Raw genomic sequence first — 16,778 nt, 5'->3', positions numbered from 1 at the left:
CTGCTTGCACTATGAAACTCAGATTTCAGGAGATATATCAACATCCTTAACCCTGATCCTTTTAATATTTTTATCACTGTAAAGCACAATTAACTCAGGTGAAGCAACAGCCACACTGTTTTCAAGTAAAAGTACATGGAATAAGAATCAGTTTGGATAGTCTAATATAATATTTCTTATTTCAAAATATTGACCACTTTATATAATTCATGATGTGTTCAGCTCTTCTGTGCTGAAATAATTAACAAACTTTGTTAATTGTTAAATGTTTGGCCGTTTGTTTTGTTTTGTTTTGTTTTGTTTTTAAACAAATTTTCAATTTTATGCCATGGTTAATGTTTCAATTTGCTGTAGAGTTTGAAAACGTTAGTTAATTATTTTTTTCAGAGATCTAATCAGTCAGATATTGACCTTCAAAAATTTTTATACATGTATTATCGCGATTTCAAAACCTCTACCTGTTTTAAAAGCTACCAACAGCAGAAACTATTTTTTAAAAAATACCACTATTACTTGTTCTTCCTAGAAAATGGGAATATGTTCTTAATATGCAATAAGAAAAAAAAAAAAAAGAAAAAAAAAAACTATAGCCTCATGTGAATACAAAACTTATCAAACAACAAAAAAAAAAGACTTTAACAACTTCCTTCAGTAAGGTACAGAGAAATGTTCTGAAAAGATTTTCAACAGTAAAACCATTGTTACTTTTTTACCAAAATAAAGTATAACAAAATAAAAAATAAAATAAAATAAAATAAAATAAAATAAAATAAAATAAAATAAAATAGTAACAACAGTTGCCATCAGTCCTATGTATATCCCCACATGGATGCTTAAGGACATAGAAAACAGATTTTGATTCTTTTTAGGAATTTCCAGAGATTATAGTAGGGTCTTTATCTAGCATCATCTATTTTGATAAGACTCGCCAATCGAAATGTCCAGTCAGCGAAGCAACGGCATAAGTACATCGATGTGTTAGCAAAGCCTTGCCAAACATTGTGACCTGCACTGCTGGAAGGGACATACCCAGATCACAGGAAGAAAATATTGGGTGAGGGCTTGTTTGGTTAGTTGTATTGGTTGGTTGTTTCTGTTTGTTTGTTTGCTTGTTTGTTTTGGTTTTGTGTGTGTGTATGTTTTTGTTGTTGGTGGTGGTGGTGGTTTCCAAATACAGAAGCAAAGTCCATGAAACAATCAGGCTCTTTGACAAAAATCATTTTCTTCATGAGATATGGCTTTGCTCACTTGTAGATATATGTCATGTAGGATTCTTTTACTTGTATCTTCTCACAGGAGAGTGTACTTATAGAAAGACACTCTTCCTAATGTTAGGAGAAAAACAGTGAATTTTTTGAATGTGCTTTACTCCATAACAAAAGTCTTCATTTTCTGCCTCTTTTCTAAAAAGTAATTAAAATTTTTATGTTTAGTGTACTTAACCTTATTTTAGAAAACTACATTCTTTGTGATTTAGAACAGGGACTCAAAGAAGCTTCTTTCCAGTTTACTGTTGTGAATAGCATATGGTTGATATCCTCCTTGCCCTACCCCATCTTCCCTTAGATGCTAATCAGTCTATAAAAAAAAATGATGTCTTGAGAAGAAAGGGGGGTGGGGGGGGTGAGAGAGAAAGAGAGAAGGGAGGAAGGGAGGGAGGGAGGGAGGGAGGGAGGGAGGGAGGGAGGAAGGAAGGAAGGAAGGAAGGAAGGAAGGAAGGAAGGAAGGAAGGAAGGAAGGGAGGGAGGGAGGGAGGGATGGAGGGAGGGAGGGAGAGAGGAAGGGAGGGAAGGAGGGAGGAAGGAAGAGAGAAAGCGAGAAAGCGAGAAAGAGAGAAAGGGAGAGAGAGAAAGAAAGAAAGAAAGAGAGAGAGAGAGAGAGAGAGAGAGAGAAAGAAAGAAAGAAAGAAAGAAAGAAAGAAAGAAAGAAAGAAAGAAAGAAAGAAAGAAAGAAAGAAAGAAAGAAAAAGAGACAAAAAGAAGGAAAGGAAGGAAGGAACAAAGAAAGGAAAAGTAGGTGCAATGAGTTGGCACTTTTTCCACAGTAAAATTTCCCATGGAGAAAATTCCTAAGCAGCTCCCCCTATAGATACAAGTGTTGTCAGTGCACATATGCAGTTCATTTCGTTATACAGTTATTGACATTGACACAGAATTTCTTATCTCCGGCTTTCAAAGATCAACAAGACATCAGTGGGATTTCTCTTCAGTGAGACGTGTTAGTGCATGATGAAATTAGGTCACACCACTGAGAGTTCATTAGGTGTGCTGTTCTAAGAAAAGTATGTAGCCAGGGTTTTGCTAGTTAATAAAAGACCCTGGATTTTTTTTATTATTGTGCATTATAAATGGAATAGCTGAGTAAATTGTGAGGATCCATCTTCATAAGTTTTAAGTACATGCACTCTTGTTCTCTACTGCTAGCAGACAATATCTCCTGGTCACATTGTGTTACAGAATCCCACAGTCTCTGTACACTTTGAGATCAATAAAGTCTTCAACTTTCTCATCAACATGATCTGCAGTAGCAAACACGGGATTTACTGATAATGGGTTTTCACAAACCAAAGGAAATGGCTTTGTGGAAGAAGTGTTTTAAGTAAAATCAACAGGATCAGGCACATTCAGTTTCATATGCATGTAAATTTGAATATTAGGATTAGTTGAAACTGGATATGGGGAGTACTGTGTGGTTATTCCCATACTATCTGTCAGAGAACCCACAGTACCTTGTTCCCCACTCTGCAGTGACCTAAATTTGAATCTACATAGTATTCTAAAATACAGTAAAACAAAATACCAATACCGAGAGAGGCATAGAGACTTTCATTGCAATAGGATAAAGACTGTAAGTTCTACCTACAGCTCAATCTCATAACGATAAAGAAAATTCTTCAATTTAATAAGTAAATTCATTTTTCCTTCCCTCAATTAAATGCAGTTATTAAAGCCAGAAGAATCTCTGGCAGTTTCTCCCAGCTCACACTGTAAGATGAAAATGGCATTCTCATCACACCATTAATTAATGTTCTTGATGCAAAGAGATATGTGATAGATTTGTGTTTCACATGTAATATTATTTTGTCATGCTTTATGTTCCTGGAGTTACAGTGCACATCAGTAGTTAAGTGCATTGATAACCTGAGTGTCAGTATGGCTATAAAACCTGTTTCTCGTACAATTTTGTGCAATTTTCAGTACACTGGTCTCATGGAAATGGTCCTTTTTGATGCTCTGAAAGTGACACACAAATCAGAGGAGCTGTATTATATCTCAAATCAGACAGACTTCCTTTCCTTTCCTTTCCTTTCCTTTCCTTCCTTTCCTTTCCTTTCCTTTCCTTTCCTTTCCTTTCCTTTCCTTTCCTTTCCTTTTCCTTTCCTTCCTTTCCTTTCCTTTTCCTTTCCTTTCCTTTTCCTTTCCTTTTCTCCTCTCCTCTTCTTCTCCTCTCCTCTCTTTCCTCTACTCTCCTCTGCTCTCCTCCTCCTCTCCTCTCCTCTCCTCTCCCTCCTCTCCTCTCCTCTCCTCTAGTCCCCTTCCCCTTCCCCTTCCCCTTCCCCTTCCCCTTCCTCTTCCTCTTCCTCTTCCTTCCTTTTCTTCTTCTTTTCTCTTTCTTTTCTTCTTCTTTTCTCTCTTTTCTTCTTTTATTCTTTTCTTATTTTCTATGGCACAAACCCCCAGAGAGGTATTTTTCAACTAGGATGCTAAAGGCATATTTTACATGTTTTGGAGAGCGATATAAGGGCACAAGGAAGGTACCTGTGGATACAAGATTTGTTGGACTCGTTTTGAGGCATCATGTAGGTCAGAAAGAGAGTGTTTTTGACAACTTTTGTCTCAATAACAGCAATTTTAAATTTACAGGTTTCAAGTTAATGATTTCTACATCTTTTTCTTTATCTGCTTCTGTCCTTTCAAGCTGGAAACTCTTGCTCTTTAGCATTCTTATAGGTAAAATTCATGATTTCTCTAGAGAAAGAATGAAGACGTGAATGTGCATCTAGCTCTAGTTACTTGGTGAAGTCTCTATTCAAATAGCAGAATCTCTATTCAAAATTTTGTAGCTAAATGCAGTAAAACTGGTGTGTCATCAGATAGTCTTATACCTAACCAGCCTGCTCTCCTGGTAAGATATGATCTGATACAATTTCAAAAGAGATAATTTCAACTGGGAGGAAAGTTTGTGTCAATAAGATTAGAAAGGTGTTTTTTTTTGCCTAGTAGCACATGATATTTCACTTGTATAATTTATAAGCTAGAGTTTAAAGTGATTTTTTGTAGGGGAAAAAAAAAAAAAAAGTACTTTTCAAGTAGTGAACCTTACGGAGCTAAGGCTGTAACAGTATCTCCTTTTTCACACTAGACACTGAGGAACAGAAAACTAGAATATGATTCATTTCATCGAATTTTAGGCATACAGGTGTATTTTTGACAATTGCAACAGAACTTTTCTTCTTCGGTTCTCCATGCCTTTCGGGGAGAAAAATAAGCACTTCTAGGTGTGATTCATCTGACCTAATTGAGAATATTTCTGAATGTGATGAACAGTGTTCTGGGCTTCACGGGATATGTCAGCTAGATTTTCCCTGAATGTAAAGAGAAACTGGAATGACTTGCACAGATATAGATGCATTCATTGTCAACACCTATACTTGGTCAGGTGAATCCCATCCATTTTGAGTGACAAGTTGGGAAGACCACTATAAAACAGTTTCCCCCGTGTCAGTAACCAAACCACCCTTAAAAGACCTGAAAGTAAGGCTTTGTCAAAGGTAGTGCCAGTGTAACTCTCCCTCCATTCTTCTTAGTCTTTATCCTCAGTTATCCAAACTCTCTTATGGCCTTCAGCAGGGGTGCTAAGTAAAAAAAAAAAAAAAAAAAAAAATTGTGCTGGCCTGCAAATTTGGTTTATTTAATATCTAAAAAGTAAGGATGCTGTAACACTTAGTTAAATACTTTGAAGATCAACGAAGTCCATTGCTGGAGTCATAGTGCTGAAAGCTTAAGGCAAAAAGAGTGTGAAAAAGGTTTCAGATCATCTCAGATCCTTCCTCTAAGTGTATTCAACCTCTGTTGGAATCATCCTATCTCTTTATCATGCATTTAGTAGATGGAGCTGCAAGAAGTAACTCCTCCCTCTAGTCAAGTCACGGTGTGCATGAAGTGGTGGGCAAGGATGACCAACCTGTGCCCTGAGTCACATGCGGTTCATGTGCAACAACCCTTGTACCAGGATAATGTCGTGGTTGTGGGACAGTCTGTGCATAGGATGGAAGTTTTCAAGTAGCTAAATTCTTAGATATGGGAGGAAGTTAAGGAGGGCTGGTAAGGCAGGATCACCCAACCCACTTCCATTGTGCAACAGCATGATGGAGCCCGGGGGCAATTGTGGCTCTCTTGGCTGTGAAACACAGCAGGAGTTCCCTTCACCACTGCCACCCCAAGCTCCCTACCTCTCTCTTCCATATGGAGATTTTGGAATGTGACCCACAGAATCCAGGAGGTAGGATGGGAACAACAGTGTCCAAAGAACATGGATAATTGCTTACAATTAATACTGACAATTTCACAATCATATGTGAAAGAGTTATATTACACAATCTCTTACATAACACCTAATCTTAACCCAATTCTGCTCCACTATATATGTCTAATGTTAAAAACTACATTTGTCATTTAGGAGGGAGAATATCCCCATATAAGTTAAATTTTTTAAAAAATGAGTGGTACAGCTCTTGAATTTTTCAGGGATCTGATGAAAAAGCAACGTTTCTGGGCTTATTGAGGTTTATTTTATTTAAGACATTTTTGCCATAATATCATTTGTTATCTTAACTCCTGGAATACTGATGTAGATTATTAAATTGTGCCTGAAGTAATTTTTAATGGTTCTAAAGGGAAGCAAAAAAATGAGCTTCTTAACAGAAAATGACAGTACTTTTTGTTTACCACTAGTCTTTGATTTTCCTTTTCAGCAGGATATTCCCTATCGACTTAAAGTCATTTTATATTTCAACAGGCACTTTTCCCAGTCTCACTAACCCCAAAGGTAATCTTACCCCAGTTAAGGAATGTGCCTCACTTTTGAGTGTCTTTATGAACCCCAAATTTTGTGTCTATGAAGCACAACCAAGTACTTTAAAACAATTCAACATCCCTGCAGTGCAAAACAAGATCTGCCTGCTTTGGTTACTAGTTATTGTTATTATTATTGAATGTAACCATTAAAATGCATTATCATACAGATTTCATAAGCACTCATACCCTTAAGATCTGATCAGCCGTCTTTAATGCATATCAAGATTTCTAATGGGAACCAAGGTCTTCTCTGACTTCTGGTGACAATTTATCAACAGAGGCAGATGATATGAAGGAAAGGAAAGCTCCTGAAGAAATTGCCCGTATCTTGTACAAGATAATTAGATATTGAAGGAGTTTTACATCTGGTCAGACTTAGTTGAATTTCTGCAGGAAAGTTAGTTTCTACAAGTGATTTATAAAGTTTTTTCTACATAACTTGCAAAATGCAATCCCAAAGAATGCTCCTGAAGGTTCCTTCAGCTTCTGCTCTGGAGTTCAGAGTAGCTGCTCAGAGACACATTGTTATTTGTAATCCAGGAAGCCATAAAAAGTCATTTCAACGCTCTTGTCATAGGACAACGAGCCTGAAGGCTTGGCATATTATGGTCTCAGTGCTACCTGTGCTTCCATGTTTATTAGGCTGGTTGTTAATTGCTCTAACTAATTGCTAAGTTAAACTTCTCTCTGGTTGTCCCTACGTGTGATGTAGAAGTGGTAAGAAGTTAGGTCTTTGTGGTTCAAGCATCCTCTTCCCTACAGTTGCAGAATGATATACTGATCAGCTGAAATAGGACAATTTAAGGAAATACAATATAAGAAATACAAAGGAAATACAAAGTAGGATTATACCTGAGAAAAAGAATCTGATGAAGATTTTCATTATCTATATACATTTATGAATTTTGTGTGCCCCTTTAAGATAAGGAAAAGATAATATATTTTCATGCTTCTGTAGAACTAATTGCCACAGAATGTTGTGAAAACCGAATGAATGAATGAGTTAGCAAAGAAACTAATCAAATTAATAAAATAATCTATCAAAGCTGTCACATATTATGCTCCAGATAGTTTCAGCTAACAGTGATCTAAGTCACTGGTGAACAAAGGAAGAATTATTCTCCTTTTCTCAGTGTATACTATCATTCACTTTTTTTAAAAAATAGAAATAAATTAAAAAAAAAAAAAAACAGGAAAGATTCATTTTGATCTTTTGATCATGCCCTGAATGTTGGTCTCATAGTCCTATGTTTCAGGTCATTACTGTCATCAGAGAATATGTCAGCAAAACCAGAGTCCTATATACTGGCAAATACGGTAGATCAGGATACTCTTTCAAGGGACGTGAATTTCAGAAAGAATATAAAACCCTTCCATTTCAGCCCCCAGCCAGTATTTGGTTTAGTACTGAAACAGCTTTAACTGTGGAAAGGAAGACCTATATCAAGTGTGTCAAATGTGGACTGTCCAGCTCTTCTTAGCTGTTGGTATAGTAAAGGACTACTAAATCTTCAAAGTTCTTTGTTAGCTACCATCATTTCTTTCATGCTTTTATGACTGCAGTTGCCATCATTCTAAGCATCCTACAACACCAGCCAGTGCCTAATGCCCTTCTGAGATAAAAGCTGGAGGAATAAAAAATGAAACTGTACCAGTATTCTGCCAGTAACAGATTTGTCATTGCTTATGTATTGGAGCTCTGAAAACTATACTGGAAGTTTCTTGGTTAAATGTACATTCTGTGACTTAATGTGTATACATTGATTTATTTTCATTCTGAATGAATTTATGTCACGCAATTACATGAGTAAAATAGACTTTGGTTAAAATAAAAAAATATGTATTAGGACAGCAGTTATTGAAAGACACACACTATCTCTCTCGTGAAGATTTTTCTAACATAAAGGCAAGCTTCAATTAGTTCAGCATGATATTTCGGTTGTAACTATCATAATGAAAGAATGAATCATTTTCCATTCCAGGACAGAGGGTAACAAAAAGTGGCTGTAATCAGTGACGTAAGTTCAACCTGTTGATATATTGAGCAGGACTTCCATTTGAAGGGTTTAGTTTTCAATCATCTTTATTACCTTATTAATCACCTTTAATCAAAGGTATTACTTTGTCTTTTTAATCATTATTGTTCTTTTGGCACCTGTTGAGGGGCCCATGCAGGGAGGAGAAAGATGATAATTACAGTAAGTTTTTCAGTCACAATGAGTCCTGAAATTATCCAAATCATGTTGCCAAGCAGTGGAAACTAGAATTCTTAATGCTTAAAGAAATAGTGGTCCTGCTTCACTGTTGTTGGACTGTGTAAGGACACTTTATACCACTCTGAAGTTTACATCCTTTAGCAATAGAGTGATTGTACACCAATCCCTTTACACAGCAAAGAGAAGGGGTATATGATGTAATTCGGGATTAAACCCAGTTTTTCCTTTGTAAAGGCTAGCTGAAAAAAAAAAAATAAATCCTTTTCAGTATGCAGAAAAGCTCATCTTGCACTGAGGTGCTTCACCTGCCACTTGTGATTAATTTCCCATTCTTCCAATGTCTCACTTTGATTATTAATGATAATGCTTTGATTGATGACTGATGCCTGCTAAATACCCTATTGCCAAACAGGGTATAACACTTGTTCAAACAGATGCATGCCGGAGGGAACCATCAAAACAGATGAGCCCATCTCTTCTTGGGTAAGGGCTTGAATCCAGCTCATGCTATGATCTCTGTCTCTCAGCAGATATGGCTTTGGTGGCACTCTTGGAATGGGTTACAAATTCCTAATAATAAAGAATGACAACCACAAAAGAGTTCATCTAGAAAGTCAACTTATGTGGTGAATACCAAGGAATGTCAGACCAAGGAAACAACTGATAACCTCTCACACATGGGCTTTCCCTCCTTGAAACACTCATCCTGCGCATCCATGCATAGGTAGTACATGTTAATTTTCCCACTACAAGACACTGGTGGGACCAGACATTGTAATTTTATCTCATGTTAACATAGGTGAGGTCAACCTTCGGCTGCAGGGAAGGGTGGGGAGAAAGTTGAAAATGCTGACCTCATTTAACTACTTTGCAGAAAAAAAAAAAAAAAAACAGATGTCTACTTTCCAATCAGATTTTACACTAAGATCATTATCACACATTAATTATATCATTATTAAAAAATAAGATACACTTTAAAGTTTCCTATCCTAAAACTAATCAGTATCTAACTATTGACTCTGCTTATCTCTGTTGTTCATTACTTTCAATTTTCATTACAGAAGAACCTAGGAGCCTAAACTGGGTCATACTTAGACACTGTACAACATACACAGAGTAAACAACATAACTACCCCAAACAGTTCGCAATCTAAAAGGCAAGATGGAACAGGTGGGTGAAGCAAACAAGCAGGTGGAAGTGGGGAAATCATAATAATAGGATGTGTTAACACTTGTACATTTCATAGGTGAATCATCAAAATACCTGAGCTAGAACTGTCCCTACTTTCTGTCACACAAGACAAATCTTGGAATTCTCATTTGTCTTGGGTTTTACTCAGACAAAAATTCCTGTACTGTTCAAAAGTGGATTGATCTAAATGAGGTCTAAGTTTCTTCAAGGAAGTAAAAATGGGATACTTGCAATGGTTAGGCAAGTCCAAAACAGGTTTGGTGAAGAGCTATGCATAGATCCAAAGTGGGAACCTGAAGCTATACTGAAAATCCAAATCACAACAAGACGTAGAGGTGAGGGAATGTAAATGTCCGTATTTGCCTGAGTAACAGACATATTACAATTTCATTAATTATTGCTGCTGATTGCCCAGGCCTAAAAAAGTCCAAGTCACAGTGACCAGAAATCCCGGGAAGCCAAGCAAAGGATCCAACTGTATCCAGAGGACTGAAGGACGTGGGTAATGGCAGGAGGAAGGAGAAGGAAACCCTTGCACTGTAAAGCCTCTGGTAGAGATAGGAAGGGAAGTTCTGAAGGATTCTGAGAACCTAGAAGGAGTTTATTTTGGCACAGGAACTATTGGTGCTAAAATATGGTTCTGCAGAGACAGATTTGACCTTACCCAGGAAAGGCTTGGGGGTGTTATTCCATCTTTTCTCAGCCCATGGAAAGCATCTCAGTGTCCTCATCTCTCCTTTCATGCAACAGCAGAACTCAGTGACCTTTATCTAGGTAGGACCATCCTGATGCCTGTACTTTTTGTAGTTTCTAAATAAGATCAAATGCCTAAAGGTCAAAGCTGGCCTGGCTTTTCTAACCCTCTTGATAGTGTGCCATTCACCTCAGGTTGGAATATCACAACTTGGTGCAGTTAATCTCATAACACTGTAGAGTGTCTGTTGCCCAAAGTCTATGAATCTATATTTGAAAGAGTTTAAACCAAATTTCACTTTGGTGCAGGATCAGTTTTCCAGGCCATGCTACGCCCAAAATAAAGTCAGTTAGCTGTCAGCATTATTTTTTTTTCACTCTTTGAGTTGTAGGAGCACAATGTGTTCCCATAAATAAAGACCAAGGTTTAATGACTTCAGTTGCATTGCCCACAAAGCAAAAGCTGGTGCTTGTTTCTGTGTTTTTCATTCTTGGAATCATAGATGGCTTGGGTTGGAAGGGCTTTAATTATCATGCAGTTCCAACACCCCTACCATGGGCAGGGATGACACCCACTAGATCAGGTTGCCCAGGGCCTCATCCAACCTGGCCTTGAACACCTCCAGGAATGGGCCATCTACTACTTCTCTGGACAACCTGTTCCAGTGCCTCACCTCCTTCTGAGTGCAGAATTTCTTCCTAACATCTAACCTCTTTTAGTTTAAAATTATTCTCCTTGTCCTACCATTACCTGCCCGAGCAAAATGTTGCTCTCCATCTTTTTTTATAAGCACCCTTTAAGTATTGAAAAGCTGTAATAAGTTCACCCCAGAGCCTTCCTTTCTTCAGGCTAAAAATCCCCAGCTCTCACAGACTTTCTTCATAGGAGGCATGGTCCAGCCTTTGTTCATCTTCGTGGCCCTCCTCTGGACCTGCTGTAACAGGTCCATGTACTTCTTGTGCTGGTGTCCCCAAACCTGGATGCAGGACTCCAAGTGGAGCCTCATAAGGACAGAGCAGAGGGGTACAATCCCCTCCCTCGACCTGCTGACCACTCCTCTGTTGATGCAGCCCAGGATGCAGCTGGCCTTCTGGGCTGCAAGAGCACACTACCAGCTCATGTCAAGTTTTTCACCCACCAGAACCCCCAAGTCCTTCTCTGCAGGGCTGCTCTCCATGAGTTTTTCTCTCAGTCTGTCCTCATGTCTGGGACTGCCCTGAAACAGGTGCTGCACCTTGTACTTAGACATCATGAGGTGTTGTATAACTCTGAGTTCACAAGTAATGCTTAATAAATAAACCTATAAGAAATGCTTGCATTAAACCTTACCACATCACAGTTAGATATTTACCAGAGGTAACAGGGAAGTATTTGGACTGGAATTAACATGAAAACCTCCTGAGAAAATAGTGTTAGATACACCTCAGAACAGGCCTCCAAAGCAGAGAAATCCCCATCACGTCACTTAGACAAAAATCTTTTAATTATGCTATGGCAGATGATGTCTCTGTGGAAATCAAATGCCCATCTCTAGGCTCTGCATCTTTTATAACAGTATGTCCAGAGCCAAGAAGCTATAGGTTGTAGGTATGCATGTAATGAATGGCAGACAAATTAGAATTAAAAATAAGGACCCCAAATCTCTCAGTGAAACACAGAAACTCACAGATACTTTTTAATAAACAGGTCTTTTGTAGTTATGTGCTGCCATAGAAGGAAACTACACATGTCATCAGAATTTATAAATGCAGTATTCAGAAATGGGTTGTAAGATTTTAGATAATTTTTGCATCTCAGAGGAAAAAAAATTCTTTGAAACTAACCCACAACTTAGTCTTACCCTGATATTCATATTTTATCGACGATCTCACTTGACGTACATGTTTTTGCTTGGGATTTTGACAAAGATAGTTATCATTTCTGCAGCAGGCTTTGTAGACCTTAGTGGGTTTAATCTCAGTTTGACATCTTGTGCATTGAGCACATCTTCTCTTTTTGGGTCTGAAAATCACGTGTTTCGGAAGCAAAGGTCTAAACAGTGTGGATATTTTGGGGCCAAATGAAGTTGTATTAGTGATTGATGGTTAACCTGAAGTACAGTTATTTCAACTTTTAGAGGAACATCAAGTTTTACAGGGCTGTTAAACTCTATCATATTATACAATGAAACTACTGTCATGCTAGAGTATATTTAGAAGATTTCACTGCTGCTCAAATATATCAAAATTATGAGGGAATGTTGGTAAAGCTTGCAATACACCAGGGAGACAATAAGTGTACTAGTTCCTCTTCAGAATTGCCAAAAATATTAGTTGGCTGTTACAGACAGGAAGAACATAACGAGAAATCATCATACTTGCTGTACAGTGGAAAGCTCAAAAGTTGTCACAATTAAGTAAGGACAAAGTGAAAAGATGCATTGGGAGGTGAACAGTAAATAAATTTGAAAAGATGAATGACACAATACACTGTTATGAAAATTTCACACTGGTCACTGAGAGAATCTGAAGGACTCCGTGTTCCCACATGAAAAATGCTCAAGCAAAATGTTCTTCATTTCCCTGGGGACACCTCAGACATGCTTTTCAGAGGGACAACAGGCACTGGATCTCTGAGTTGGACTGTGGTCATGATCCTGTACTCTGGACATTAAACCATGGCTTAGAGAGGGTGTAGAGTCATGTGTCGTCCCCTCCCCCCATCCCTCCCTCCGTCCCTTCCCCCCAATCCAAATCACTCCCAGATAATCTAGAGACATTTTTCCTTGGTCTTTTCTTTGCAGGGTGGTATTTCAAGCTGCTGGGACTTGTTAATTCCTGAGACAGATGTTTACTGCTGCTATGAGTACAAAAACCTGCAGCCCAAAAATCGGATCCAGATTATGTGCCACCGAAGATGGGAGCAATGGAAGGTGCCAAGTGTGGGATGGACATCTCTGAGAGTCAAGGTGTACCTCCATAATCATTCTGAGTGCAGACCTGATTGACACTATTTGGGTGTTCAATGTATTGAAGATATTTACAGTTACTCTAAACACACCAGTGGAAAATGTTGACATTTGTTTGATATAATGGAAAGTCTAATTAAAAACTAACAAATGTGAACCAAACCAAAACTGTGTCTGTTTTTGAAAGCCAAACATTCTGCCTGAAAACTGAAGAAAATATATATATTTTAAGAAAAAATATATATATATTTATTTTTTTTTTATTTTTGTTAAGGAAAGATGTGTGTTTACCTTTAAAGATACTACCTAACTGCAAGCACATCAGAATATTTTTGACAGAAAAACATTAACCTATTCAGCTTCCAACATGGAATATATTTTAGTTCAAAGAGGCATAAATCCTAGAACCAAAAGGGACATTTACAATTAAAAAGCTTGACATTTTTCACAGCATGTTGTCCCACCTCTCAATACTTTCATCATAATTTCTAGCTGACCTCTAGCCTGGACAGTCAATCCTCTTGATCCTTCTCTATATCAAAATCATCATGGAATGATTTGGGGTCAGGGAGGGAGCCCAGCTGGGAGGTGACAACTGCTTCCAGGGTCCCCATCTCTCCCTCCACTGTGGAATGGGACTGGGATGGGTGGTTTGCTGCATCCTGAGATGTCTTATGCTCATTAATTCTGGCTGATTACTCTCTCATTTACTGAGCTTACCCAAACACCATGCATCTGAAGACATATTCCGTGGCCTAGTTTCAAGCTCATTGACTTCAACGTAAAGCTCATAGGAAAGACTTTTCCAAAGACAACTGCAGTTTTATTATTTCAATATATTTCTGTTAAATACATACTAATGAAAGAAATACTTTTTTAATAGCTACTTGGTTTTAAAGTGGCAGAGAATATTTGTGGACAGGATTACATTCTCATTTCAAAACAGCCTCCACATATCCTCACTACATCAGGATTAAAACTCCAGACATATTCTTTGTCAAGTGCAGGGGACAGCATAAATGACTGTTGGTTCATATTCTTTTAGGCCTGTAAAGTTATAACTATGTAATATGAATACAGGCTCTTCAGGATAGTTCAGAGCCAAACTGGAACCCTTCCAGCCTGCACCGAAGGATTTAATGGCATAGTTTTTATTTTCTGCTTAGTGCAGTGTACCATTAATTGAAGTTAATTGTCAAGAGGAGACTGGCTTTCAAAAACTACATAGCTCTCAACTGTTCTGGTGCAGAATGGATGCCCTGAGTTTAGGATCACATTTCCCCTGTGCTCTACATTACATTTGTCTTGTCACACAATTGTGTGATTGTGTTCAGCTAAATAGTTATGCCATGCTATTACAGCATTTCAAACTGGGGACTCACTTAACACTGCAGGGAAAGAGAGAGAGAGGAAGAGCCAGGTTTGTACTGGGAGGAGGACTTGTCTGCTTCAACTAAACAAAACCCTGAAAGGTATCACAGGTCTGAAATATTTAATGGAGCAGCTCTTGTTTTGCCAAAGAAGGAAACCTTGCAGAGTAGGAGAAGCAGCTTACAGCAGACTACGTTAAAGGGAAGAATGAACTTGTTAGCAAAGAGGCTCAACAGACACAAAGTGTTCTGTGAGACCTGGCAGTGAGTCCTTGCTCTCAGGATGACAAGTGAACGTGAGCCACTCCCTTGTGTCCTCTGCTTTTCTGTGTGCAAGGACGGGAAAAATTGCCATGTGCTCCACCTTGTTCTCCAGTTTGGACATTCAGGAGACCAGGACTGCAGAGCACTGTACTACATAGACACACAGTTGACCTACTGACCCCTACTCCGCTGCTGTGCATGAAGGAATTACCTTAATTTTCTTTACTAGACCTACTGCAGTAATTCCCATGAGCCTCAGACATGGTCCAGGATTCACATTGTGCCATGCACTGGAAAAATAAAGGACAAAAGCCCTTGTCCCAGTCTGGAGGCCATTTGCATTTCAGGGTGTAACTTGGCCCCAAACCTAGAACTTAATTAGCATTGATGTCGATGAGCCGTGAGGGAGAATGGAATCTGGTCCATCCTTCCACAGCTGCACTGGCTTTGCAATGTGAAAAACCAAGATGAGCCAAAAGTGATTAAGAAATTATTTTTGAAACTGGAGTCAGCACATGTAACCACAGTTAGACAACAGGGATCAGCAGATCTGCATTGTAAGGAGGTTTGAGTCTTACTTTGCTGCTTTAAAAGTAAAGTTCCCCCATGAAAGTCCCTCCTGATTTTATCAGCAAATTTATCACCAGCATCAGCTGAGGCCAAGGAGTGTGACCAGCCATAGAGGAAGATCTGCCCTCGTCTCTTTTCCTTAGAAATCATTTATTTGGGTTTTGTAAAAACATTTTGGTTCTCATAGGCGTTATTTGGATGAAAATTAGGGTAGTCACTTGATTAAAAGTAACATAAATGCACCTGTTTCCAACAAAAATGCCACATATCATGATTTCACTAAAAATATGGGTGATCCCCATTATAAATCTCACTATGTGAGCTTCATTGGTGGTCTCTGTGCTTATGCATGCACAGGTGGTTAAATCCTGGCCAGGATCAAAATGGAAATTCCAGTTGATGTTTTCAAATACTACCTGAGTGAGTGTTTTTTGTAAGTCCAACTTCTTGAATATATAGAGAAACAGTGTTTGTAAGGATGTGTATGTTTATGTATATATAATTAGCTTTCAAGGGACTCATATATAGATGCTGCACAGTCTGTAATTCATTAGCAAGTAACTTCCCAAAGTTTCCAGCCCATAGATGATAGAAATAATGCTTTACCTGGTCAGGGCTATTGGGAACGGAAAGAAAGTTCTTTTACATGTTTTTGAAAGGAAGAAAAAATGAAGTTATGCTGGGTGGAATACAAGACTTCCCTGTGCTGGTTTTGTTGTTCCCTTCACTGGACTCATGATCTCACTCTCATTACAGAAACATCTGAAATGATGTCCCAGGGTTCCCCCAAACCCATTACTGATCAAGTATGGAGAGTATGCAGGCAAACAAAGGACTAAAGCACATTTGTAATCACATATCCCTCCCAAACACAGGACAATCATTCACTTCAGAAGGGTTTCAATGGCACTGGGCAAGCTGTTGGACTCGGTGGAACAGAGCTTGAAAAGTTTTCTCAGGTCATAAAATTGCAGCTCTCAATCCTTTTTATGTTTATTAGATCTTGATGGTCATATTCACACAGGACGAATCATTACCTTTACCAGGCTTGAACATGCAGGTATGTGCCCTCTTACATGAGCAGAAGCTGAGACCACATTGAGAGTCAGTGGAGCTGCACTCAGAACAGATTTTCTTAAAATCAATAGAAAAGAAGATTTCTGTATGGTTGAGTGTATGCTTGCACACATGGAAAATGACATTCTGTTATGTGTCTATTTACATACAAAATGGTCAGCTCCAATATATTCACATTCTAGACATATCCACTAATATTCTGAAAACATGTGGGTAAAATTGTAGCTTAAAAAATGTTCTGAACACTTTCTCCCATGATACCAAAGAGCTGCATGTAAAAAGAGAAGAACTCACCTATATAAGAATTTATTTAGCACAGCCTCATAAATCATCAGTGATTGGAAGAAGTTGAATTAATTCTGGTATGTTTT

This window comes from Cygnus olor, chromosome 1, assembly GCF_009769625.2.
Source record: "Cygnus olor isolate bCygOlo1 chromosome 1, bCygOlo1.pri.v2, whole genome shotgun sequence".
NCBI lineage: Eukaryota > Metazoa > Chordata > Aves > Anseriformes > Anatidae > Cygnus > Cygnus olor.
Note: the sequence above shows the minus strand (reverse complement) of the source record.